The sequence below is a fragment of the Astatotilapia calliptera genome, chromosome 7 (assembly GCF_964374335.1).
Source record: "Astatotilapia calliptera chromosome 7, fAstCal68.1, whole genome shotgun sequence".
In the NCBI taxonomy this organism is placed as follows: Eukaryota; Metazoa; Chordata; class Actinopteri; order Cichliformes; family Cichlidae; genus Astatotilapia; species Astatotilapia calliptera.
This window is the reverse complement of record NC_137428.1, coordinates 67560773-67588563: the sequence shown is the minus strand read 5'-3', so window position 1 is coordinate 67588563 and position 27791 is coordinate 67560773. Positions and strand designations below refer to the sequence as shown.

Genomic DNA, 27791 nt, shown 5'->3' with positions numbered 1-27791 from the left:
AGGCATAAAGCAGGACTACTAAAGGACACCTTGTGCTCATCATCTATTTAATTTTTTAAGACTCTATATTTGTCAAAATAATAAATATGTGAGACCATCTCCTCAGCATGTGTAGAGGAGACTATTATTAGACTTTTATTAAAGGCTTATAGTCGTGTTTTAAGGCTGAGTAACCTCTAACAGCCATGCCAACACAGAAAATGAACATTGGTGTCTCCACCTTTAGATGGAACTCATTAAATTTGTTAGGAAGCTTCCTAACAAATGTTTAACTATGTAAACTATGGTTAAGAGCAGTGTACCTGTGTGCTATCTTTACTGCATCCAATGGAAACACAGAAATGCAATGCAAATAACTAGCAGGCAGCAGAAAACTTGTTTTATTCCTGTGATGAGGAGTCAACTTTCCATGTCACACTAATCAGGTTATTGCAAAACTATGCGCAGTGAAGCTCAAATATAAGTGAAATCATGAAAATAAAAAATAAATGTATAAGACATATACTAATAAATGTGTCAGAAGAAGCAGCAGAAGGAGAAAAAGAGAGAAGCAAGAAGTTGTGTTTGGACTGAGGGTAATTTATCAATCTGGTGTTTGAGTGGAGCTCAAGGAGAAAAAAGAGAAAATGACTGTGATCTTCACCAGTGCTTCAGTTCAGTTTTCTCTGTAAAGCATTCAGTAGGTAGAAACAGTATCAATGGAGAAGACGGAGAAAAGAAAACTGCATCATCTGACCGCCTCTATGGCAGATTTCCCTTTGTGCTTTACATTAACTGGACCAAAAGAGTTGTGAAGCATGTACTTAATATAGCACAGAACTGGACTCCAGTCTCACCTTATCCCACCTGCATCCATCCATCCCCTCCACCATGTCCTAGCTTGCTTTCTGCATCAGCTCTCAGCCAAATAATGCATCACTGGGCTTGGTTTTCACACCAATACATAATATATGTAACCCCGCTGGACGAATACAGAGTACAAGTGTGTGTCTGTATTTGCAGTGTGCCAACATATACTGTGTCTTCTAATGCTCAACAACCCTTTGTTTGCACTTGCAGGATTGGTAGATAAATCCCAGGGCTTTGCGGGGGCCTACTTCCACTCCCTCCCACTGTAAAGCTTTCTTTGTAGTTCCCTGTGCCACAGACTCGCACAAAAATCACTTCGTATACACAAATTCACAAAGATTACCATGAAAGTAGGACACAATTACAGTATTATTCTATAGTCCTGTAGGAGAGAATACATGCAGATATATTATGGCAAACGCACGTACAAATGCACGTTTAGATGGAGGGTGCTAAATCTCTATTCTTCAAAAGACAGAGAATTTCCTAAACGGGCACACGAAGTGATGTCAGTCAGGTTTTTTCCCCACAGGCTACAGATGCACTCAAAAACTAAAGTGACTCATAAGCACGAGTCCTAATTTTAGAATTACAAGGAGTATTTCTTTGCTTAATACAACTCACAGGTGGAATACTATTATAGATGACCACACTGCCCCCTATCAGTCTATATGTGAACGTGCGTGCCCTGCACAGAACATGCAGTATCTCCCTGCAGCAGCCTCACTGTTGCAAAAAAAAGTTCAAAGTTGATGATGTGAGGCTGGAAGCAGTAAGTTGGCCAATATGGACAGTGTATAAATCAAGTGTATTTTAGTGGTGGTAGTGTGGACTTTGCTGGATTTTGAAGATTGATATGTTGTGGCCCAGAGTGACTTACTTTGCTTATTTGGCTTATGTGAAATGATTTGATAAAATGAAAAAAAAACTAGTGGAAGGAGCGCCAAAGTTCTTTTTTTGCTTTCTCAATCCCGCATTTCATCGTACCTGCTCTGAGTCAACCTAGGAAGGTCTTCCAGCTCAAACTGCATGCTAAACTCTTTTCCTCCCAGGATTACAAGCTTCAGCTGCATTAATGCACTGCAGAGAACTGCAGATTTTCTCTGTGTTTCTCTGTGTTTTCAGCAAGTGTAATGATGTAATTCCAAGGGTATAGGCGAGAGAGAGAGACAGTGAGAGGGTGGAGTAAAAACAAGGCATTTATCATTAAACACAACAAACAACTCCCAGCCCAGATGCCACTAATTTACCTCCATCCTTCTGGGGTTTTAGACCACACTATTCCTCCTTTCTGATCCCTCGCTTTGCTCTGACAGCCACTTTTCGTCTTCCTTCTCTAGCTCTGCACTAATCCCCTCCCAGCTACTGAGACAGGATGTTTAGGGGCTTATTTACTCTTGTATAAATATGACTTTTTCATAGCTTTCCTTAAAGAGGCCGCACACCAGAAAGATGCATATGGCTGAAGGGTCGTCTCTTCCTTCACTGAATCAGGCTGTGAAGATCTTTGAACATGAAACGATGCATTAGTGCCCTGCTTCTTAAGACAACAGGCTTGAACCACTTGAGCTCTGACTGTACTGTAATGAGTGCTCTGATACCATCAGAGTGTATTCATATATAATGACAAGTAACTTATACTACTAGAAAACACAGAGTAACATGGAAACTGTACATGTTGACATTTTTGGGACACCAAAAACGTTGCTGTATTTGCTTTAAAGATGTTTGAATAATTTCTTGATCATTAGCAAGTCATGCTTAAAGGCTTCATTAATAGTTAATGATTATGAATTTGTTGCATCAGGCAGCCCTCATGTATTATGAATGATTTATTGCTACATTTGTACATCTGCTAAATGGCAGGGACACGTAGGAGCTTCTCAGTCCCCAAACTGGAAGCAAAAGTCAAGAAAAATGTATAACACAGACAAGGTAATGCAGATTTTAACACCAGCTGCTTGATTTCCACAGCCGGGCAAAGTTCTGTATTAATACCAGCCCCTGAAAAGAGTTCTTACAGCTTACTTTCATTACAGGTTAATAATAATTACGGTAGTGTCACATTTAGATTCCAGGACTTTAGTACTGTGCACAGTTTAATTCACACTTTACATAGAATCAAACTATTATTGTAAGCAGATACTGTTGAACTACTGAGTCTTGCCTACAGGCTTTAACATTTGGATAAATCGGTGCAAACGCTTAAAACAGAACTTTTAATCTGCTTAATCTTTTTCAACAACACGACCCAGCTGACTGTTATTAATTTTAGCAATAAGGAGGCAAAGAGACAGCTCCCTGTTTGCATCAGGGGAGCTGACATGGAGCAGGTGATGAGCGTTTTTCTTGGGAACCAATTTCACAAAATTCTCGTACTCGAGGCACATGTCCATCTTGGTAAATAAAACTCAGAAACAGCTCTATTGCTTATCTTTGATGTGTGCTGGGTTGCCTTCTGGTAGTACACTCTCCTCAGTTCCCACTACGATATTCCGGTTGCATTTGTAGCTCCATGTGGTATGGATCAGTCAATCACTGTGTCATTCACTCCTGGCATACAGCTTGATATCTTAGAGGAGATGCCTAATGGTTGCTCCGTTCCATAGTGGGTGTGTGTAGCCAGCCTTGTTAATGATCTGGCTGAGGGGGATCAGGCCTATGTAGTAACTTGACTTGTGCAATCAGCTTGAATCGGGCTTTTCCAGCCACATCCTGACGAAGACTTTTATGGTTCTGTTAATCTTTTATATTTTTTGGTTGCTCAGTCTGGTCTTCCAGTCTTTAGTTATTGCTCTACCAGGAGATGGTGTTTGTCTTGTTTGCTCGTGTATTGTTCGTCTTAGCCACTATGATGCCTGACAGGAGCTTCCATGTTGTATTGAGGCAGGTTGTTGGATCCTCGGGAATCAGGACACCAAGCATTGTTGTTATGTGAGCATTATTCTCTCATATGCTTTTCCACTATTGATGTGTCTTCAGCCTTGGTGGGGTAGTTCTAATAATGTTTTCCTCCCACTCCACCCAAGTAAACCTTGATGGTTGAGTGGAGAACATCTTTTTTATACTCCTGGCTCTTCAAGCAGCTATACAAGGCTACCAGTCTTTGTTTTGCAGTTCCTAAGACCTCAGGTTTCGGCAGCTTGTTGTACTTTTTGGCATTCCTTTCTTTATCACTTCTTTCCACAGTTTTGATATTTGGCAAACCTCCCTCTGTACTGCCTTGATCTTGACCTCTAGTCTTCTTCTCCATGGAGGGTTCTGCTCCTTTTGGCTGTTCATCTTATAGCCAAGCATCTGAAGGATCACTGCTACCATTGTGTAGATCATCTGGTTAGTTTTAATGATGGTTGCAGTAGGCATTGTCCATAATGCTGCCCTCACATCTTCTAGTAGTCTTTCAGGCGAGTACTTCATAGTCATAGAGTGACCAGGTTTCCAGCTTATCCATGGTTTATAAATATTCCCCCCTCGCACTGGGAGTGGTTTTTAATCCTTCAAGCTCGGGTCCTCTACCAGAGGCCTGGGAGGGTGAGGGTCCTGAGCAGTATCTTTGCTGTTCCCAGGACTGCGCTCTTCTGGACAGAGATCTCGGATGTTGTTCCCGGGATTTGCTGGAGCTTGGGTGTCACTGGATCGAATGCTCCGATTACCACTGGGACCACTGTTACCTTCACCCTCCACTTCTTCTCGAGTTCTTCTCTGAGTCTTTGGTATTTCTCAAGATTCTCATGTTCCTCCTCCCTGATGTTGCTGTCACTCTGTATAACATCTGTCATTATGACCACCTCCCTCTGCTTGTCCACCACTGCTATGTCTGGTTAGTTTGGCATCACCAGTTTGTCTGTCTGTATCTGGAACTCCGAAAGGATCTTAGCTCAGTCACTCTTGACCACCCTCGGGGGGGCATCACATTTTGACCTCGAGACTTCCGATGTATCTGCATAGTACAGTGGGGCAAAAAAGTATTTAGTCAGCCACCGATTGTGCAAGTTCCCCCACCTAAAATGATGACAGAGGTCAGTAATTTGCACCAGAGGTACACTTCAACTGTGAGAGACAGAATGTGAAAAAAAAATCCATGAATCCACATGGTAGGATTTGTAAAGAATTTATTTGTAAATCAGGGTGGAAAATAAGTATTTGGTCAATAACAAAAATACAACTCAATACTTTGTAACATAACCTTTGTTGGCAATAACAGAGGTCAAACGTTTACTATAGGTCTTTACCAGGTTTGCACACACAGTAGCTGGTATTTTGGCCCATTCCTCCATGCAGATCTTCTCGAGAGCAGTGATGTTTTGGGGCTGTCGCCGAGCAACACGGACTTTCAACTCCCGCCACAGATTTTCTATGGGGTTGAGGTCTGGAGACTGGCTAGGCCACTCCAGGACTTTCAAATGCTTCTTACGGAGCCACTCCTTTGTTGCCCGGGCGGTGTGTTTTGGATCATTGTCATGTTGGAAGACCCAGCCTCGTTTCATCTTCAAAGTTCTCACTGATGGAAGGAGGTTTTGGCTCAAAATCTCACGATACATGGCCCCATTCATTCTGTCCTTAACACGGATCAGTCGTCCTGTCCCCTTGGCAGAAAAACAGCCCCATAGCATGATGTTTCCACCCCCATGCTTCACAGTAGGTATGGTGTTCTTGGGATGCAACTCAGTATTCTTCTTCCTCCAAATACGACGAGTTGAGTTTATACCAAAAAGTTCTACTTTGGTTTCATCTGACCACATGACATTCTCCCAATCCTCTGCTGTATCATCCATGTGCTCTCTGGCAAACTTCAGACGGGCCTGGACATACACTGGCTTCAGCAGCCGAACACGTCTGGCACTGCGGGATTTGATTCCCTGCCGTTGTAGTGTGTTACTGATGGTGACCTTTGTTACTTTGGTCCCAGCTCTCTGCAGGTCATTCACCAGGTCCCCCCGTGTGGTTCTGGGATCTTTGCTCACCGTTCTCATGATCATTTTGACCCCACGGGATGAGATCTTGCGTGGAGCCCCAGATCGAGGGAGATTATCAGTGGTCTTGTATGTCTTCCATTTTCTGATGATTGCTCCCACAGTTGATTTTTGCACACCAAGCTGCTTGCCTATTGTAGATTCACTCTTCCCAGTCTGGTGCAGGTCTACAATACTTTTCCTGGTGTCCTTCGAAAGCTCTTTGGTCTTGGCCATGGCGGAGTTTGGAGTCTGACTGTTTGAGGCTGTGGACAGGTGTCTTTTATACAGATGATGAGTTCAAACAGGTGCCATTCATACAGGTAACGAGTGGGGGACAGAAAAGCGTCTTACAGAAGACGTTACAGGTCTGTGAGAGCCAGAGATTTTCCTTGTTTGAGGTGACCAAATACTTATTTTCCACCCTGATTTACGAATAAATTCTTTACAAATCCTACCATGTGAATTCATGGATTTTTTTTTCACATTCTGTCTCTCACAGTTGAAGTGTACCTCTGGTGCAAATTACTGACCTCTGTCATCATTTTAAGTGGGGGAACTTGCACAATCGGTGGCTGACTAAATACTTTTTTGCCCCACTGTATGTTAGCCTCGGTCATGGCGCTCCATGTATGGCCTGCCTGCTAGCATCTTGCACTCTGCTGTCTCAGTGCTGGATTGTCTCAGGGGCATCTTTACACAGCCTGCACCTGGGGTCTTGCCTTGTAGACCCCAGCCTCTATGGATCGTGTACTTAGTTCCTGTGTTGCCATGATTAGTGCCTCTGTGCTGTCTTTCAGTCCAGCTTTGTCCAGCCACTGGTAGGATTTCTGGATGTCAGCAACTTTTTCTATCTCTGGTCTCTGCATGCACGGTTTCCACCTTGAAGCGTGGAGGAGGTGTGATGATGTGGGGGGGCTTTGCTGGTGACACTGTTGGGGATTTATTCAAAACCGAAGGCACACTGAGCCAGCACGGCTACCACAGCATCCTGCAGCGACATGCCATCCGGTCTGGTCTGGGTTTAGTTGGACCATCATTTATTTTCAACAGTACAATGACTCCAAACACTATTTGACTAAGAAGGAGAGAGATGCAGTGATGTGTCAGATGGCCTGGCCTCCACAGTCACCTGAACCCAGTGGAGATGGTTTGGGATGAGATGGAGCGCAGAGTGAAGGCAAAGGGCCAACAAGTGCTCAGCATCTCTGTGAACTCCTTCAAGACTGTTGGAAACCATTTCAGGTGACGACCTGATGAAGCTCACGGAGAGAAGGCCAAGAGCGAGCAAAGCAGGAATCAAAGCAAAGGGCTGTTAGGAAGGATCTGAAATATAAAACATGTTCTGAGTCATTCCAACTTTTTTTGTTTACTACATAATTCCAGTGTGTTCATTCATAGTTTTGATGCCTTCAGTCAGAATCTATCAAGCATCTGAAGGATAACAGCTACCTTCAGGTTTAAGGTGTGGTTGAGCCAAACCTTAAACCTCCTTCTAAATGAAAATAGAGAAAACCCATTAATGATAAGGTGTGTCCAAACGTCTGACTGATACACCCACACACACACGCACACACACACACACACACACGAAAAGCGCACTAAGGCTTATTAACACAGTTTCTTTATAATGCTTCTTACTCCTTGCTGCTGCAGTGCCTCTGTGTTCAGCTTGTAACCATGACACACCTGAGTTAATTTAGTGTCACCTTCGTCTCCTTTCAGCAATTAGACAGGCCTGGGAATCTGTTGCTGCTCCCTCCAGTGTCCTGATTGTTCCTCGCCTCCTGCAGCTTGTTAAATTTGTACTTTACACATTAAGCTCTTGCTTTTACCCACAGAGACTTACCATAAGTGAAAATGGCAACGTGAACATCTGTGATGTGCTGTGATATTTAAATAGATCATTCTTGGTAAAAGGTATTTCTTTTTTCTATTACTGTAAGATGAAACCTGATTCACTTTATGGCAGCGGTTGGAGAAATGAAAGGGAAACTAAAGAATATGAATGTAAACATAAATAAATGGGGAAGTGAAAAGTACTGTTATATCACTTATACTCTTAACACTGTCTTCTATTTACAGCACATCTATATGTACATCCCTGTTTGACACTTCACAGTAAACAATGTGAATAAAGAAATTTAATGTAACGTAAATATAACATATAACATAAAGAACTTGCTCATAGGGGGTCATGTGATCGTTGGGCCTTTCTCTGTTTTCTTTCTATTATTGTTTGGTCTTTACCTTACAATATAAAGCGCCTTGAGGCGACTGTTGTTGGGATTTGGTGCTGTATAAATAAAACTGAATTTAGTTGAATGTCACGGCTTGCATCTACTTGTCTTTGTTAGACAAAGAACAACGCTGTCAGACTCTCATTAGGCTTGCAAACCTAGCATTTGAGTTTCGAGTACCTTCAAGTACTAAATAAATAAATGCCTTTTATATTCAGCTAACTCAGAACTCCATCTTTTTCATTTTACAGTGTTAGGGACAATTATAGCTCACTTTCCTCAAGATAGCTTCATAATGTCACAAAGAGACAGAAAGAGAGGTAAAGATAAGGGAGTGCTTACACAGAGAAATGACTGAAAGGCATGCTGGCATGTCAAATGCATTGTTTTTTTTGACTGATACTGACTGCCAACTTATTATACAAAGCACACAAGAGCTGTGACCGTAACTCATGCACCCACTCATGTGCTGACAATGGAAATCCATAAAGAATAATGCAACAGTAAACGCTTTAGAAAGAAAAACTAGCTATGACAAATTGCCACCTACAAATTTGTTGTTTTATACACATTTTGTTGCATGCATTTTGCTAGATTAGCAGTAAAATGCAAGGTTTACAGGTAAGCCTGTTAAGTAAGGAAAGTGCTGTATAATGAGCTGTTATTAAAAAACATAGCATAAGCTTCAAAAGGTAAGAGCACTACACGTGTTACGTTAAAGCTATTAAAATACAAAGTATCAGACAGAAAATATCAGACGGCTGTGTGTGCTGGAACCAGGTTCTCCTTCATTCTGCAGACTGCATTTTAAGGTTTTAGAAGATTTAACCGAACATGGGACAAAAAATGATACAATTTCTTATGATCCGATCAATTAAGTAATAAAAACAGTGAGAAAGTCTATTTTGAAGACCTACAGTAAGGTGCAGTGATGTGAGATTCCTCTGGTGGAAGGAGCTTAGGAAAGACAGGAGCGCTGTCGATGTTTTTGTTTCATTTGTATACAATATACAGTATCCGGTCGTTAAGTCTGACATCACTAGCCATGTCTGGGCCTAAACTCCGCTGCAGGTCCATATATCAAACGATCACTGTGGCATTACTGAGAGTTGAAAAACTGTCTAAAGTCTTTCATCTTTAATAAAATGATCAGCGTTCTGCTCTACCAGGTGTAACAACTGAGTTTAACATCCAGGCATCCATGAAAACGGAATTTATGACATTTAACGGAGTTAGAAGTTAGCAGGAAGTTAGCTCGCTAGCTTCTATCTAAATACAATATAGCATGTCCTGACTGCGGGGTTTTGGAAACAAATTAAAATGTACAGCTCTGTTATCACTTCCAGCATAAATGAAGACAGAAAACTAAACAGCAGTGACGTTTGTAGGGTTACTGAAGTTTGGCTAGCTGATATATAATGATGTGCTACGTGACCGCTAGCGACACAGCTATGTTAGCATAATATAAACAAGCTAACTTTTTTTCCACTGGATAAAAGTTAACGTGAGTGTTCTCGGTGGTCAGGAACAAATGTAATCGCATGGCAGGATGCTGTAAAAGGACCAAACTTCAGCCAGGAGAACAACTGAGATAATCCACCCACAATACGAGGTTAGTCATTCATGTACTGCTGCATGGGCTGGGCTGTAGTTACATCCTAAGGTTTTAAAAACTGAGCTTAAATAAATGATTAGCGGTAATAAAAGCCGAGGGAGGTCAACAGTGATCACTGACTGTTTTAGGAGCTTTTTGAGATTAAATAGAAGAAAATACAAAACATTAAACATGTTAACAACACAAAAGCCATATTAAACGCAGACTACTTTAGGCCCGGAAGTAGGATTCGTCACGTCATCACTTAACGACTGGATACTGATTATGCTCTGTTTTACTTCCTCGACTGTAAGGGGACCAATTAGCTGCTCATCTCTGTCGACAGTGCACATTCACATAAAGAACCTGAGAATCCCCCTTCTTAGCGTGGATTCGTATGAATTAACACAAAATAATGTGGATTAGTGGAGCAGGTCTTAACAGTAAAAGTTATGTTTAGTATTATTAACTTGTAATTCCATTTAATTCAATAAAGTGCTGATGAATGGACTCAAAAAGCACAGGTGTGTAACTAAGACTGTCCAAAACGTGCCGTATCCAACATGTAATCACATCATATCAGAGAAGAGATAAAAATGGAGGTAATGGAAGAAAAAGAGGCGGCAGGATAATGAAAATGGCAAACAGGAGTAAGGGTTTCTGTCCAACCCTCAGCCGTCTCCAGACATATCAGAAATAGAAGGCAGACTATGCGGAGATGGCTGCCAGAGAGACAATCAATAAACTTTCACATTTCATGCTGCAGTGTGCGTTTGTGTGCGTGCGTGTGCCAGCTGTGTGTATTTATGTGACTATATGCGTTGCTGTATCAAATTTGAAACTACCTCACTGAAAGCAGTTGTGCCAGACTGATGAGACAAGCTGTCACATTACTAGAAAATGTACCCGACTACACCCCCCCTGCCCAAACCCAATATATGACCTTTGAGGTTCCCACCATGATGTTCGGGCTTGGCCGCGGTCGACATCATATTTTTGGCCTCAGGGCAGTCCTCAGTACTCGATCTGAAGTAAACTTTTAAGTATTGTACAGATACACATCAGTGCCCAATTAATCTTAGCAGCAGCCGCTCTAGAAATGGCCTCTTAAAGGCAAATCAAAAGCTCGGTGTACTAGTCCGTGCTCTTACGTTAGGGAGAGCTGCTTGTATTGATCGACCTGTCCAGAATGCTAAAGAAGCTACACGCTGACACCGTTTTAGTGTGGACGTTCACATTAAAGACAATAACGTGGTTGATGGTGCCTAAAGGCGCCTAAGAGCGAACAGCTCGAACTTCTCTCTTCTTTTCTTATTGAATTTTTAATAATGCGATAGCATCATCTGTCCTGTGTAATTGATTGCAGCTGATCTGGTTCGGCGATGACCTTGACTTTTACCATGTCTCCTCTCTTTTTCCCTTCCTCTCTCCCCTCTCTCTGCCTTATTTCCTCCTCTCGTTCATCCCTTCTCCCACCAGGCCTGTAGATCCTGCTGAAACCTCCTGTAGTCATTTTTTGCAACACCGAAAAGCAACGACTTATCTCCCCCACGCAACCCGGGCTTAGGAGAGAAGAAAAAGAAGACAAATAAGAGGAAGAAGAAGGAACGAGAAGAGGTCTTATAAACCATGACAAATCAAACAAGAAAATACTGGAAATCCCCATCGGCCCAGCGCTGTACAACACCACTGTGGTTTTTTTGGTTTGCTGGCTTTTTTAACTCACTTATCCTTCTCCTTCTCCTCATATGTGCTTTTCTCGTTGCATCTGTCCTTCCTTGTATCAGTCTTCTCTCTTCTCCTCGATCATCTCCCTCCTGTACTTCATCCACTATTGATTATTCCATTTCTTTCTACAGTTTCCATTGTATTCCATTTTGGCACCTCTCTCCCGCTCTGGCAGCCAAACACTGCGTGTTGGGAGCATTTGTGGCAACATGCCACATCCGTAGGAGATACTTGAAACAACATGTATATTGATATTGTAACAAAAACAAAAGATAAGCAAATCCAATTCATGTTGAACCACACCTTAAACCTCTGCTCATTTGAAATCTGGTAAGCTTTTGTTTTCACCCTCTTTCCCGATCATTGCTCTCTCTGTTTTCTTTTCCCTTGTTTTTCCTCACCCACCCACGAATAGAAAAATCGCTCCGACATCTATCAGCGACTCCTCTCCTGCCTCCTCGTCTATCTATTGACCTCTCTCTGTCTCTCACTGGACCAGGAGACATTGCAAAAGCTGAGCTACTGTCCTGGTCGGGGAAGAGCATTGACTTTTTGATGTGTTTCTTTCTTTTCTGGTCACAGACTGTGTTTGATCTTGTTTCACTCTTTAAGCAGACAGAACAAAGCCTGTTTCCTTTGTCTGCAGTGGTTGTTGTCTTTTAGGACGAGGTGGTAGCCATAAGCCTTCAAAGTCAGAAACTCTCTGGAGTCGTTTCTTCGATTTGCTTCTGTTTTTATTGCATTAGTTGTCATGGAGTGGAAAACAGTCTATCTTTATAGTAACGGTGTAAACCTTAAAAACAAAAAAGTACTATTATAAATATTTTATTTTTTACCATTGTATAAATATATACTATTGATTAACTTATGTACTTTGATTGCAAGTTCTTCGGTCGCCCACACGGTGGTTAAATAAAAAAAAGAGGAAACATTTTCTGTGATTTTAGGCACTATTTCTAATGCTATGGATGTGTTGACTATTTTATTGTAACATCTTTTTTTCATTTCTTTCCTTTTTTTGTTCCTTATTTTAAAATCTGTGATTAATTGCAGAATCAGGAGTCGTGTTTATATGACTGCATTTGTGTTTAGGTTCGATTCTGTCTCCAGTCAGTTCTGTCCTCTGCTGTTCGCCCTCTGTCTCTCATTACAAGACACAAGAAGACGTGTACGAAAACAAAGGCTGTGGTTTCGCTGGATAGTTCTGCTTTTTTCTCTTGCGCTCATCTAAAGAACTTAGCGTGTGTGGGTCCGTTTGGAAGACCACCGTAAAGAAAAAGATGACATTTTGAATGAGTTATGTCTGTCTTTTGCACTAATTTAATAAAGCCGTTACTGAAATTCCCACAATGTTATTTTGGAAATTGTGTTTTTCCTGAAAATCTTTTTTTACTCCTTTGGAGAACACGCTGTTAGCTCGTTCAACAAAAAATGAAAGTTAGCCTGTTTTTATTTTAGGGTCAGAATTACTAATTAGGGCAAATTAACTTAGTGTGTGCTCATTTATGAACATGGATGGACACCACTTCATCTTAAAAATAACTAATTTTAAAAAGACCTGATAATCTTCTTGCAAAAGCAAAAGAGTGTAAGTGCAGATTTATACAGAGAAGATCTTCATTATTAAAAAATAAGTCCATCGTATGAAATCTGTGTACTATGGTTGACCTGTAGGATATGTGGAAGAGCTCATTTACTTTTCCAGTCTTAGTGAAATTCCTGGTAATGTGCTGCGTGTACCGCTCTCATTTTCCTTTGCTTTTTGGGGGTTTTGGGGTCAAAGGAAAGAATCAGGGCAACAACTCAACAGATTTTGCTAAATAAAAATTAAATAGTGACACCTGAATTGGATATTCTAAGATCGGGCATTAATTTATGCTTCAAATGTACTGGCGTTTGATGCTACAGAGAAGTAATACAGTGCAAACAGCTTAGTCACTGCAAAAAGTGCTGCCTGTAGTGTCAGCTGTGTATTAAACTACTGTTCTCTCCATTCCACCTATGATCCCTGTTACATTCTGCACTCTTACAGTAAAATAGCAAATGGGCAGTGAATACCTGTGACTGTAAATGGAAAGATTGCGGGTTCAACTTGTGGTTGGCTTGGGAACATAATGCAGCGAGCAATGCCAAGAAAGAGCACCTCAGATTAAATGTTGAAAGTGTTGATGGAAAAGTATAGACAAGCTCATATGGTAGCAGTAGTCAGGAGTAGTATAGCAGTATGTGAGGGTGGTGCAGGACATGTATGAGGACAGCCGGGCAGTGGTGAGGCGTGCAGGACGAGTGACAGAATGGTTCAAGGTGGAGATTATCAGGAATCAGTTCTGTTTGCAGAACTTTTGTTTGCGCTCGTGATGGATAGGTTGGCAGATGAGGTCAGGCAGGAGTCTCTGTGGACGAGCACATTTGCTGACGACATTTTCATTTGTAGTGGGAGTAGGGAAGTGGTGCAGAGGTGGAGGTATGCTCTGGAGAAAAGAGGATTGAAGGTAGAGGCAAGAAGGAGATGGGTGTGGTGAAGGTGGATGAGCTGAAATTCCTGGGGTCAACCATCCCAAGCAACGGACAATGCGCAGGAGAAGAAGAGCGTGTAGGCAGGGGTGGAACAGGTGGAGGTGAGCCGGGTGATTTGTGACTGGAAGACAGGAGCAAGAGTGGAAGGGAAGCTTTATAAGACTAGTGAGACCTCCTATCATGTGTGGTTCAGAGACAGCAGCAAAAAGACAGGAGGCAGTGCTAAAGGTGGTAAAGCTGAAGATGAGTTTTAATGGGAGCGACTAGGATGAACAGGATTAGGAAATGAGTAATTCTGAGAGACAGCTCAGGTTGTGCGGTTTGGAGATAAAGCTGGAGAGGCAAGGAGGTTGAGATGGTTTGATGGAGCTGGCAGGCAAAAGGAAAAGAGGAAGACCACAGAGAAGGTTTACAGAGTGACAGAAGAGGATGCTACGGGTAGGGTGAGATGGAGGCAGATGATCCATAGTGGCAACACTCAAAAGGACTCAGTGCAGAGGAAAGAACCAAAGCTTTGGTAGGAACCCTTAAAGTCACTGTCAGACAGTTTGGAACGTACGTATGTTTTTGCTTCTGTTTCATAAGCTGAACAACAAAGAAAAATGGTTAGAATGTGTCTAATTGAGCGTTTGTAACTGTGATGACTAACATCGGTGCTTCATACAGACAACAGTGGTTGATAAATAAACTGTTATTAAAAGTCATCACCAGTTTACAGCATGCTGAATATTGGCTATGAAACACTGTATATGATATAGGACAGTTTAGCATCTGAAGCCTGTAAATCTCTATCTTGAAGACTCTTACCCTATACGTATATAAAATATGTATAAGGTAAGAGAATAAGCAAATAGAGGGACTCACAGAAGCAGACACAGCAAGAACGTCTATGCTCCTCCTCTATTGCTCTTTATCCATTTTTTGACAGGTGCTGAACACTAAGCCAACAAAGTGACTTTTATCCAGAGAGGTTAAAAGGGTACGTTTCCTCTGATGTATGCTGACACCAGCTGGAGCGATGGTGAGGAGATAACGATGGCCATTTTATCTCTTTATCGTCACTTGGATGTTAAATCCTTAAATCAAAACACAAAGTTTTATTCATTTGCACTTGTAGATTTTTACACTCTTTGAGTTTTCAGCGACAAAGAGACACGACACAGTGTGTAATGTCTTCACTGATGTATGCGTCCTAAACGCGTAGCTGTCAGCTCTCCTTATTTTAACAAACAGTGAGGCCTAACAACCCTGACGTCTCGCTTTATTAGTCGCGAGTCACTTTGTCACTCTGATTATTTTATATATTTTTAGAAAATCTGCTTTTACAATGAAATCTCTGATCCCTCACTGTGACATATACATGTGAACATTTCACAGGCAACCTGTCTGCGTTGATCAGCGATTATTCTTATAAAGAGAAACTATTATTTGAGCTAAACTGCCTTCTATTGAGCCTTTTCAGACTCAAAGACTTGACTTTAGGAAGAGATGGGAACTTGCAAAAGCATCGACTTAGCCAGCATGCTTTTAAAATGTACGTTCACGTATAGTTTAATGTTGTAAACTACAGGTTAAGTCTGTAATAGTTTCCATTCTGGCAAAATTGAACCATTAAAAGTAATTACTGGATGACTTTACTGTAGAAAAAATCTTAATGTGTTGTTCCTGTTATATTAATTTTTTTCAGGTTTTTTGCGTTGGACATACTCTTAATGATATCTAAGCAAAATGGTTCAGGTGGTAAAATGTATGTTTCACTGTCTGTGCTCTAAACTGACAGGACTCGGAGCAGCTGTGTGCAGCTGTCACTGCAGCTCTACTTTACTGCTAAGCAAGTCAAAATAACAGACCGCACTACAAAAACTCATTTCCTGTTGTTATCTTGTCCTAACACTTTATAGCAAACAGCCTACTCACAACTTTACTGTCACACATTTTAATAAAATCTGCCTTGTTCATGGGAAACCGTCTTGAAGCTACGCATACGCCGGTGCGTATCTGCACATTATCACAAAATGCTGCTTGTGTTGAGAAGTTGAGAAAATGATGGGCGAGGCGTTCATTTAACAAAACAAAACATTGCAGCTACTTACTTATAGCCTTAATTTACAGCCATATGCAGAATACTGCGTGTGATGCATTGGCACATATGCTCCATATGCTCATTAGCTGGAGTTTGACGGATTCGTGTGCCACGTTTTATTTTTGTGTTTCATGTCGCACACTTGTGCGGTGAAAAGCAGGTATTTTTTCTGAGACTCGTGATTTGACAATGAGGGACAAGGTGAAGGACAAACAGGAAGTTGAATATTTGAAAAACAAACTATGGCTGTATCCCAACTCAGGGTCTGCAGCCTTAAAGGCTGCATTTTAAGGGCGATTACGTCACAGCGGCGCGCCGAAGGCTGTCCCAATTCGAAGGCTGCTCGAAATGCGGCCCTCAGATGCGTCCTTCATTTCCCTGAATTTTAAGGACGTGGCGGTGTAGACGTCGTGGCCCAACATATCCCAGAATGCATAGCGCTGTCAAACAAAGCTGTATGACACGTTTCCAGCTGTTAGTATCATGGTTGCTAGGCAACCTGGGCAGCGCGACGGAGGCTAGACCGTCCCATTTCACAAGCCTCGCACTTCCGGCCTTAGCGGTCTTTGAGTACGCGGCCCTTGAGGATCGTTGAGGCTGCGTACTTTAAGGCCGCAGACCCTGAATTGGGATACAACCTATGAAATTCATATGGAGTGAAGTCAAAGTGACTTTTCCTCTGCCTCCTCGTTTTAAAAACAAAACCATCCATTGGTTGTTTTCATTTTGCGTCCAAATTCCAAGGTTGCTGCTTAATAGCGTTGCAGGTGTGCAGGATCTATACGTTTCATTCTAGAAATGCCAATAGCAACCATACTATCCAGTAATAATGGCACTAATATCCTTCATCCGCCATCTCCCACTCAGCAATTCAGACTCATTTATTCCCTCCTAGATGATCATTTAGCACCTATTAACACAAGATCCTCATCTGTAATGACTGCTTGATTATCATTTCACTCTCATTCTACTTTGGCTTAGCAAGGTTAAGTAACGCCCTGAACCTGTGACAAATGCTGAATGGGCCATTGACAGATATTGGTGGTAATTACAGTACCGATATATTCGAGCCGGCCCACAGGGTCACTTTATTATTTGCCCCATCCATCAGCTGGTATTTTCCTTCGCTCCTCGCTCTGATAATGTAGCGTACCCACTTTAATCTGATGACCATGTCACCCCGAACCTTAACAGCGGTGACACATATACCCACAGTCAAGTTCAAAATGTGGCACTCAAATCATTATCCTGGTCCCACCACATCTTGCATATGCATTCAAACAGATTAAAACATTTATGCCCTCTCATGGTTTCCTGACAGTAGCACTCAGTGACTCTTAAAACTCTGACATTGCCCTTCGCCTCAGCTTTTGTGTTATTGGTCATTCACAACCGCCAGCATGATGACAAAGTAAACTAAATGGATATTTGGGTTTTTTTTGCTAATTTTTAAAATCTGAACGTGAAACAAAATAATAGCAATGATATTAATACAAAGAATAATAACAGCTTTCTATTATCTCCCTGTAAATGTGCACCAAATGTGTTCTTTAAATATAATCACTGCTGTGTTATCAGCCTTGACACAGAAGGATGCCACTATCAAGGGCATGGATATACGAGTCAAGCTGTACTACACCCTCCAGATAAAGGAGGCACATAGAGAACAAGACTACACTGACCTTGATCTGCACTGAGATGAGGGTACTTCCCTACAGCTTTTATCTGTAATGTTGTTGATCACAGGTCTGCAATAAGAAGCTCGTTTTGCTTTTGTTTTGTTTTCCGTTTTCTTATTCTTTTGCAATCCAGGCTTTTCTTTCTATGTGGATACATGATCAGTCACCCCCTGGGTTATTCATCAACAAACTACATTTTTCTTAGTAAATGGTCAACAATCACTGGCCATGCATCCCATTTGGGAATACTTGATGAAAAAGCTGTTTCTTATTCTTAACCCAATGAAACGTATTACCACAGGATCCTTTGTGACGTGACGTAGGACATTTAACTATTTAAAATAAAAATCCTGTCCGTTTGGAATCAGAATTGTGATCTAAATGCAGTGTGGTACAAAACCCATTCTGCTTTTCCAAACGAGGGAGGGAAGCCAAAATAATGCCACCCAGGAGCCAGAGGCTGACAGAGATGGAACCAGGACAATCATGCCATCTGCAGCCTCTGAGACTACCAAAGACCTGAGGCCACACGTTTCAGCAACAACTGCACGCCACTCCTAGCAGGAGAAGAAGAGAGGCCCTACATGATGTGCCCACGGCCAAAGGGTGAGAGTCCCAGAGGATCAGAGGCAGTAGGCAGTCGACACCGCTAGAGGCCGGCCACCGTGGTACCAGTCGAGAACGGGGTCCCAGGTGCTCAACAATCAACCGGCACCCAGAGAATCAGACATCCTAACCTGGGTCAACCAGTGCTTTTAATTTAATTCAGTTCAATTTCAATTTATACAGCGCCAAATCACAACAGCACTTTGGTGACAGTGGGAAGGAAAAACTCCCTTTTAACAGGAAGAAACCTCCAGCAGAACCAAGGTCAGGGAGGGGCGGGGCCATCTGCTGCGACCGGTTGGGGTGAGTTTGACATTTAACGTTCCAAACGTAAGTGTAACTGTAAATATGAACTAAAGACTGCAGTGGCACAACTAGCATAATGGATGCAAGGTTGATTGTTCCAGAAGGGCCATCTAACAGCGCACAAGGTGTTATTGTGCTGCTGTGACGCTGCTGGAGCAGCTGCACAGGCTCTAGCTCAGCTTTCTGGAACTTATATTGTAAGTGTTCAGATGCAAACGCTAGTACGTGTGTAATAGCTTTTTCTATATAATTTAAGGAGCATTTTGTTCCAGCTGCAGAGATGGTGTGCACTCTCAATATAGGTACAGGGAATTGCACTAGTTCCTCGTGAAGGAGACAGATGTAGAAATACAGATGCTGTTTTTATTGCAGAACTTGTATTTGCAGTAAGACGGGTTTATTGCTACATATGTATATGTATTTATATGTACTGCTACACAGCAGGGCCAAGGCCACTAAGATAGAACAACTGTTTGAAGACTGTTAGCTTTAGCGAACAGTAATCAGTCCCTAAGAAGCCCAGAGCTTTATCGTGGGATCTGTAGATAACTTGTACTTTCTATTTCAAAGTGTATGTCTCTCTTCTGAGATAGCACAAATTTAATCTGCAGCAGTAAGTGCAAGTGTTTGATACAGACCAAAATAATCTTTTGAGAATTAGAAGATCATTCCCTACTTTGCAGCATTATTCTAGAAATGTTATGGTTTGCGTTTGCTCCACTTTCTCTGCAGCCATGCAGCTTGCAATCCACAATTCAACTGCTTGAAAATAATGTGAGACAATCTGTGCAAAAGCTGAAGTTATGCAACAAGCTACGCAACTTTTGATTAGGATCCCAACTACACCAGCAAATACCCAAAGGAATGGCTGAGAAAGAAGAAGAAGTTGGCTGGGAGGCTCTTTGAAAAGCACAAATTAAATCCCACTGAAACCCTGTGGAGAAATGTAAAGAGGACAGCAAACACCGAAGAACAATGAAGAAATGGCAAAATCGCAGCAAGCTGGTGTAACAGACTGAAGGATAATTATCCAGAAAGTCTTTTTGCTCACAGGAGCAGTAATAACTTTGAATGATAACGATGTATTTACCTCTTCTACAGATTAATATCACATCTATTACAGCTGAATGTGCCTTAATTTTCCTCGTATTTGAGGTCAAGTATCTCATCTTTGTCAGTGACTGAACAGGATCAAGGTTTGCTTATGCAAATGTCTTTGAATGTGTGTTTAACTGTAAATAAGGCTCTTAATAACCTCTCTAATTTAAATATCCATTTTATAAAGTCCACATAAATACAAAAGCTCTTCCTTATCGTTCTTTTAGTTTGTCTTTGATATATTTCAAGGTTTCTAATGTAACTTTCTCTCCTTTTCTGTGTTGTATTGCAGTATTGAAAGGTTTTGTGGCCCCCAGGATTACAGGCCCGTGGCACTGACCTCCCACATCATGAAGACCCTGGAAAGGCTCATCCTGGACCAGCTGCGACCCATAGTAAGACCACATCTGGATCCCCTTCAGTTCGCTTATCAGCCTCGTCTCGGAACAGAGGACGCCATCATCTACCTGCTCAATCGTGTCTACACCCATCTGGACCAGCCGGCGAGCACTGTGAGCGTCATGTTTTTTGACTTTTCCAGTGCTTTCAACACCATCAGGCCGACCCTCCTGGATGATAAGTTAGCAGCGATGCAGGTGGATGCTTCTCTGGTGTCCTGGATTGTTGATTACCTGACAGGAAGACCACAATATGTACGTCTCCCACAGTGTGTGTCTGACAAGGTGATCAGCAACACAGGGGCACCACAGGGGACTGTCCTCTCCCCCTTCCTCTTCACCCTCTACACCACAGACTTCAGCCACTGCACAGAGACCTCCATCTTCAGAAGTTTTCTGATGACTCTGCGGTGGTTGGATGCATCAGCAGGGATGATGAGACAGAGTACCGGGCTGTGGTCGACTCCTTTGTCACGTGGTGTGAGCAGAATCATCTGCAGCTCAACGTGGCAAAGACCAAGGAACTGATCGTGGACTTCAGGAAGACCAGGAAACACTTGACCCCTGTATCAATCCAGGGGGTCAGTGTTGACATTGTGGAGGACTATAAATACCTTGGAGTACACATTGACAATAAACTGGACTGGGCTAAAAACACCACAGCACTTTACAGGAAGGGCCAGAGTCGTCTCTATTTTTTGAGGCGACTGAGGTCCTTCAACATCTGCCAGAAAATGCTGAGGATTTTCTATGAGTCTGTTGTGGCCAGTGCGATCCTCTATGCTGTTGCATGCTGGGGGAGCAGGCTGAGGGTCGCAGATGCCAACAGACTTAATAAACTGATCCGTAAGGCCAGCAATGTTGTGGGGATGGAGCTGGACTCCCTCAAGGTGGTGTCGGAGAGGCGGATGCTGTCCAAGATAAAGACAATGTTGGATAACACCTCCCACCCACTCCATGACATGTTGGTCAGTCACAGGAGCTCGTTCAGTGAGAGACTGAGATTACCGAAAAGCACCACTGAACGACACAGGAAATCATTCCTGCCTGTGGCCATCTCCCTGTACAACGCATCTACTTAACACACTGTTTGCTGCTACAGCTACACACGTTTCTTTTCCAAATATTTATCTATGAGTGACTTATGTATGTATGTATGTATATATATGTATATATTGTACTATTCTTAGTTAGCGTATTGTCTGTCTTGTCTTAATGTTGGTTTAAAATGGAGCACTGTAACAAAAAATAATTTCCCCCAGGGATCAATAAAGTATTCTGATTCTGATTCTGATTCTGATTCTGATTCTGATAATAAGGCAACAACATAAAGTTCGAGGTTGTAGAAGTCGGTGTACAATGCCAACAGACATTGCCTATTTATGGTTAAAAATATAATAATAATAATAGTATATTGTTCAACTCATTACCAGTGCGGTGTAATAAAAAATAGACAGTTTATATTCATCTCAGGTGCAGGAGCTAAAGTTGTTTTTGTCTTCATGGCTTTGGGGCCAATAATTGCATTAAAGCTAATATCGTGTTGCCTCAGAGGATTTATCTTTAAGCTGTTTTACATTCTTTAGAGGTTTTAGCAACCAAGGAGTGGTGTCAACTTTGAACGTACAAAAGTGAACACAGCACCTCTGCTAGTGTATTTTAACACACCATAGCTGCGTCCCAATTCATAGGTCGCATCCTTCGGAGGCCACATTTGAAGGCCAATTATGTCACAACCAGGCGATGAACGCTGTCCCAATTCGAAGGCTGCTCCAAATGTGTCCTCCTTTCCCTGGATTTGAAGGATGGGTCGAGTGTATCCTTCGTGTCCCAACCTATCCCAGGACTCATAGCGCCGCCCAGCCAATTCCAAGGTAAAATAATGGAGGCTCTACCTGTTAAGCTGGGCTCACACTGTGTGATTTTTGGCCCATTTTGAGCCAATTTTTGAGTTGTGCGTGTAGTATACGTGGGAAGCGATTAACACCAATCGCTTGGTCGTCGTGAGGGCGTCACCGCAGCTTCTCACACTGCGCACGCGCGAACACATAAATGTCGGTGATAAGACGGCGCAGCGCGGCAGTGCAGCGTGTGATCTGGACACAAGCGATGGAGGCACAACTTTGGAAAGCTCATCCAAGCGTTCTGGTTAGCCTTGTTAGCCTGTTTATTGATGTGGTAAATAAATAGTTTATGAAAATATCACTAAATCTGTCATTTATCAATGTTAATATTCAGTAATGATCATGTCTCACCTCTAGTCTTCCCTGTCTTAATTTCAGGTTTCCACCATGTGTTGTAGATAGTTCAGGAGGTTAACTGGACCAAGCGGTCTTTGTGTTTCAGCTAAGTACTGATTAGAATACCAGAATAGGGAGGATGGTGGAGGTTTAAGTTTATTAGATTGATGCATATACCAGCAAGACAGTGTACATCACTGTGACAACAGCGCTTGTTTTCATTCAAAGGCTTTATGATTTTTCCTATAATGGTGGGCCGATTTTTTTGTCCCAGTCCAGGACATCTGCAGTCTGGTGTTACCTACATCTTTCTACTCGGAAGGCAGAATTTCTGAGTTCCGAGTACATATGAGATGTATGATTAGCATGAGGGTTTTCTTCATTTTTATACCTTAAATATGTGTACTAAGATTGACTGATGTGGCTGAAATCTTTTATTAAGTCATCCTTGGGTAGAAAAAAAGAAGGTCTCAGGACTCCCTCGGTTACCAAGTTGTTTTCACTGTTGGACTAATGTTGCTTTGCAGTCTTGAAGGCTGTGATTTTTCTACTGTTCACTATAAAATTCAGCAGATGGATTCTACACGTTCACTCCCTGGAAAAACTTACACTAAGGCAGCTTTACATACATTTCGGTGATTACTGTAACACTTCAGAGCACTACATCACTTCTGATGAAGTGAGAATCATTTAACAAAAACAAGGTTGGTAGATTTCAACACCACATCCATGAAAAGATCTAACCACCTCCTGTCTGTGAGTGCGAGGCATCCAGTTCTACCTCTGCAGGCGCCTGTCCCTCCCTCTGCTTTTAAATTGCATAATATATGAATCTGAGTCACTCGTAACGCATGCTGAGCAGTCAGGCATTACTATCGATAACTGTAAAAAGTGAAGAACAGTTGCTCTGTTTTTAAGAATGCATTCCTCACAAAGCAGCACAATGCGTTGTTTTTCAGCTTCTGTAGGAAAAATGAGGAACAGAAACATTTTGAAAACATGACAGAAGAGTGTTTCTGACAGGTATAAGTTTTGTGATTTGTCTATGTAACTGTTCACTGCCGAAAACTGTATTTGTACATGTAGCTCATCAAACTCAATTAGCCCCATTTACAAAGGCTTTGTAGTTAAGTTGTTCGAGTAAAGTCAATTTGAATTAGAGATAAAAAAAATATTTGGATTAACAAAAGAGAGGGATGAATATTCTATCCTCATACGGGCAATAAAATCCCTGTAGGTGAATATTAAAACAGAAAGCCTGTACATTTGCTCTCATGCACCCATGTTCAGCTGCAATAAAACACAAACTGTATTTAAAACTCTGCTACACTTCCAACATCAGTAGTAGTAACTGTGTCATGTGATGTTACATGCAGACAAGTTGTAACAAATTCCTCAAAATATAATTATGTAACTTTTGTGATACAATGTATCCACTCGTCCCAACTCAGGGTCACGGGGGCGCTGTAGCCTATCCTCATAGGGGCAGGCTTATAGGGTAAAAAGCAGGGTAGTGCATGTGTCACCTGTCTATCACTGGGCTAACACTGAGAGACAGACAAGCATTCACACTCACATTCACAGATATAACCAATTTAGAATTGCCAGTTAACCTAACCAAGTCTTTGGACTGTGAGAGGAAGCCAGAGTACCTGCAAGCTGTGCCTTTTCTCCTCTGTTCTCTGTTCTAAGAAGGTGCAAACCTCACACAGAAAGGTCCCAGCAGGATGCTGGATTCAGACTCAGACTCTTCTTGCTGTGAGCTAACATCCCTAACCACTGAAACACTGTACTGCCCTCTTCAAGAAATACCTTATAAATACCAACACTGGTGGTTTGCTTTCGGCCGGGGCTCAAGTGTTGGGAGGTCGCCTTGTAATCGGAAGGTTGCCAGTTCGAGCCCCGGCTTGGACAGTCTCGGTCGTTGTGTCCTTGGGCAAGACACTTCACCCGTTGCCTACTGGTGGTGGTCAGAGGGCCCGGTGGCGCCAGTGTCCGGCAGCCTCGCCTCTGTCAGTGCGCCCCAGGGTGGCTGTGGCTACAATGTAGCTGCCATCACCAGTGTGTGAATGTGTGTGTGAATGTGTGGATGACTGGATGGCAGCAGACCCCCAGTGTCCATAAATTCCTTTCCCTCTAAACAATTACACACACTCTCAGGCTACAGCTAAGCCAAACTAAAACACTGATAAATCCTTCCTTATCCCTCTGATCTAAACAAATTTAACACATCATATTATAATAATTATTTTCTTGTACTCACACCCCTGAGTATAAACGCCTTCAGTTACCCCTCTGAACCAAGAGTAACAAGCCTGTATACAAAATGTAAGAAGTAGAAAGTACAGAAATGTGTGTAAAAATAGAGGGAGTAGAAGTAAAATGTTGTCAGGAAAATAAATACTGTAGCCAACCTAATTTAAAAGGTGCAATTTTGAAGGTCAACAGTCCGTCTTTGGAGTTTAAGTTTGACCACCTTGCGAAATGTATACGAGCAACCATTGCAATCTGTTAGCTAACAAACAGGCTTAGACACGGAGGTGAACTGGGAGCCAATGGAGCTGTTTAAGAACAGGTGTTATATGTTCAGTGGATCTAGTTCTGGAAATAATATGAGCAGCTGTATTTTGAACCAACTGCAGTTTATGGAGGGATTCATGAGGTAGACCATAGAGAAGATAATTACAGTAATCCAGACGAGATGTGACAAGAGCATTGACAAGTATGGCGGTACTGTGTGGTGTGAGCGAGGGATGAAGACGGTTAATATTACGGAGATGAAAGTAGGAAGTGTCAGGAGCCAGTATATAACTTTCTTGAAACAAGAGACATAACCTTAAAGTGGAAATCTTCTGAATTTAAAGCAAGTAGGGGTGTGGCTGTTGATGTTTATGGGCAGTGTTGTGGAACTAGATTACAATCATGCATTATTATATAATGTTGTAGCCCAAACAATGGTCATACTTAAATACACCCTAAAGCATGCCGCGGCATTTTACGGCCCACCGAAACCACCCAACAGTCCCTGACAGACCCACGTGAGGTCAAAGGAAAATGCAGATTCCCTCCCAAATGCACTGGAAGCGACGTTTATGAGATCTGGTAGCTTGTAAGCTAACATTAATAAGAAGATTGCAGCAGGAAATGGTGCTTAGTTTGTGTAAGAACTAACGTTTGAATCGCTGTTACAAGATTAAACATAAAGAGAAAACACAGTCAGTTGTTTTCTGATTATCCACGTGTTTGGTCCACTCTGCTGTGCCAACATGCCCCGAGGAAAAAAGAAGCATCTGATGCACTGTGCAAACCACAACAAGATGGATCAAGGACATTGCAGGAAACTTTTTCTCTGGGCGAGAGTTGTGATGTGCGTGACGCGGCTCAGTTACTCATCTTTTACGTGGGATAATGAAAGTGTTTGAAATGACAGAGGAGCCGGCAGCAATGAATTATAGGGACTACAGCAGTGAGTGATTTGTTCATGCAGGTAAGTACATGCTTGGAAAGGCTTGGGATGAAATGGGACAAATTGGCAGATGTTGCAACCAATGGCTGTCCAAAGGGAAAAATGTTGGATTTTGGAAGCGGATGCAAGATAAAGTTTGTGAAATTATTAAATGGTAATTTCCCATCGCATTATGAGTGCTAAAAATGACCATGTTGTTGATCTTGTAACTTGTTAAAAGAGCAATAAATTGAGTTTTGATCCACTGATGGCTGTAGTCTGTTGGATTTCTATTCTTCTGTGGAAGAGGAGCATTTTCAACACATAAGGAGAAGACGTTGGTTCTCGTAGGCTCTCCCTTCATGTGTGAACAAACTCTCTCAGTCGTGAAGTTTATCACATCACACACTGATGTTCTTACAGTGACGAGCACCTGTCCACTGTCACCCCAGAGACTGAATTGGACTTTAATGCATTACATTAATACATTTCTCTCACTGAACAGGAAGATAGAAGTAAAAGCAGTTTATAAATAAATAAAATTAAGTAGAACTGAGTTCAGCGTGTTGGTTCAGATCTCCACAACAGTTCCAGTTTCTCATGTTGCCTGCTCTGAGCTCTCTCCATTATCATTGTTCAGTTTGAAACTAAAGGGCATGACGGTAGCACTGCTCACTCTGAATGCTGGAGAGAGTAAACTGTGATGCTGTAAACTGCATGCCCTGCACTCACTGACCTGTAAACAATGATACAACTTATTAGCATTGCTGATTCAGATCACATGGTTGCAACTAGTACTACTTAAATCAGGACTGAAGAAGGAAAACATCTCTCGTTTTAAGGGAATTTGTCTCTGCTGGATGTGGAAAAATATGAGTGTGGGCATCACACATATCCACAGATTGCACTGAGATGAAAGCGTCCAGCATCTGGGAAACATCAACAAATGATGGATAATACCAAGAAATAATAACAAAAGGGTAAGACCAGGAGCCAGTAGACCAAAGAGTTCATTTATTTTACATTTGTACGTAGATGCATCTGTTTTGACTTGTTCTCTTGTCAGTGTTTAAATAAAAGCTACCTCTGCATGCTTGGTTTTACACCGCATGTCCTTCCTGACACGCCCACAAAGGGGATTTGTGTCTCTGGCTGGAACCGAAGCAGCAGCCACTAACCCATTGTTGAGTATCAGGTCGGGCCGAAGCAGCGGATTCACCGACGCAGGAGTGAAGTGAATGCAAAATGTATTACTGAGGATGTTAACAGGGTTTCTCTGTGGGAATCTGAAATGATGGGAAAGAGTGTTAATGTTTCTCTTAGGCAGCTGTGGGAATGAGCGAAATGCATGAATGAATGGTAGTAATAATAATAATTATACATTTTATTTGAGGGCGCCTTTCAAAAACCCAAGGTCACCTTTATTAGAACCCGATTCTTTGATCCCCATGATAGAACAGAGAAAACCCGACTCATAGTGGTCAAACATTTATAATTCTGTATTCAATCATCTTCTGGAAGCGAGAGCTCTGCACATCATAAAATGTGTCTCATATAGGTGTTATTTGGTACTTTACACGTCACACAGTTTCAACAACTCCTTATATGATACAAGTTCCTCTTTTCTGTCTGGCTTCCTGTATTTATTAATATACTTGTATATTTCTACACTAACTTCCTGTTTTTCAGTCTGGCTGAGCACTTAGTTTGTGAGTCAAAAGTGGCCTTGCTTTACAAACCTTCATTACTAAAGTACATAAAACAATATAATAAAGAAAATAAGCACTAAGAATATATTAATCACATGACAGTTCTCCCCCTTTTCGTGTTTCCTAAGAAACACGACATAATTCCTAATTTATCCCATTAAGTTTACTTGCATGTTAAAAGCTAAAATATAACAAAAGAGATTCTGCTAAACAAAACGAAACCTTTCAATTGCCCAACCCTGTCTGTCCCCTCAAAGGGTTGTATGTTTTCAAGGTTTCCTTATTATTTTGTCATAATTACTTCTATCCACAACAAATAAGTCAAACTCTAAGACAGCACCTGTGAA

The 27791-nt window shown here is 41.9% G+C and overlaps 1 protein-coding gene across 1 annotated transcript in view; it reads left to right on the top strand.

The window, feature by feature from the left end:
• Window positions 1-12713, top strand: part of cdh13 (cadherin 13, H-cadherin (heart)) — a 389881-nt gene extending 377168 nt beyond the window's left edge. The window contains exon 16 of the mRNA XM_080303968.1: window positions 11115-12713. The gene's annotated coding sequence lies outside the window, so the exon portion shown is untranslated. The remainder of the gene's footprint in view (window positions 1-11114) is intronic.
• Window positions 12714-27791: the final 15078 nt, after the last annotated feature.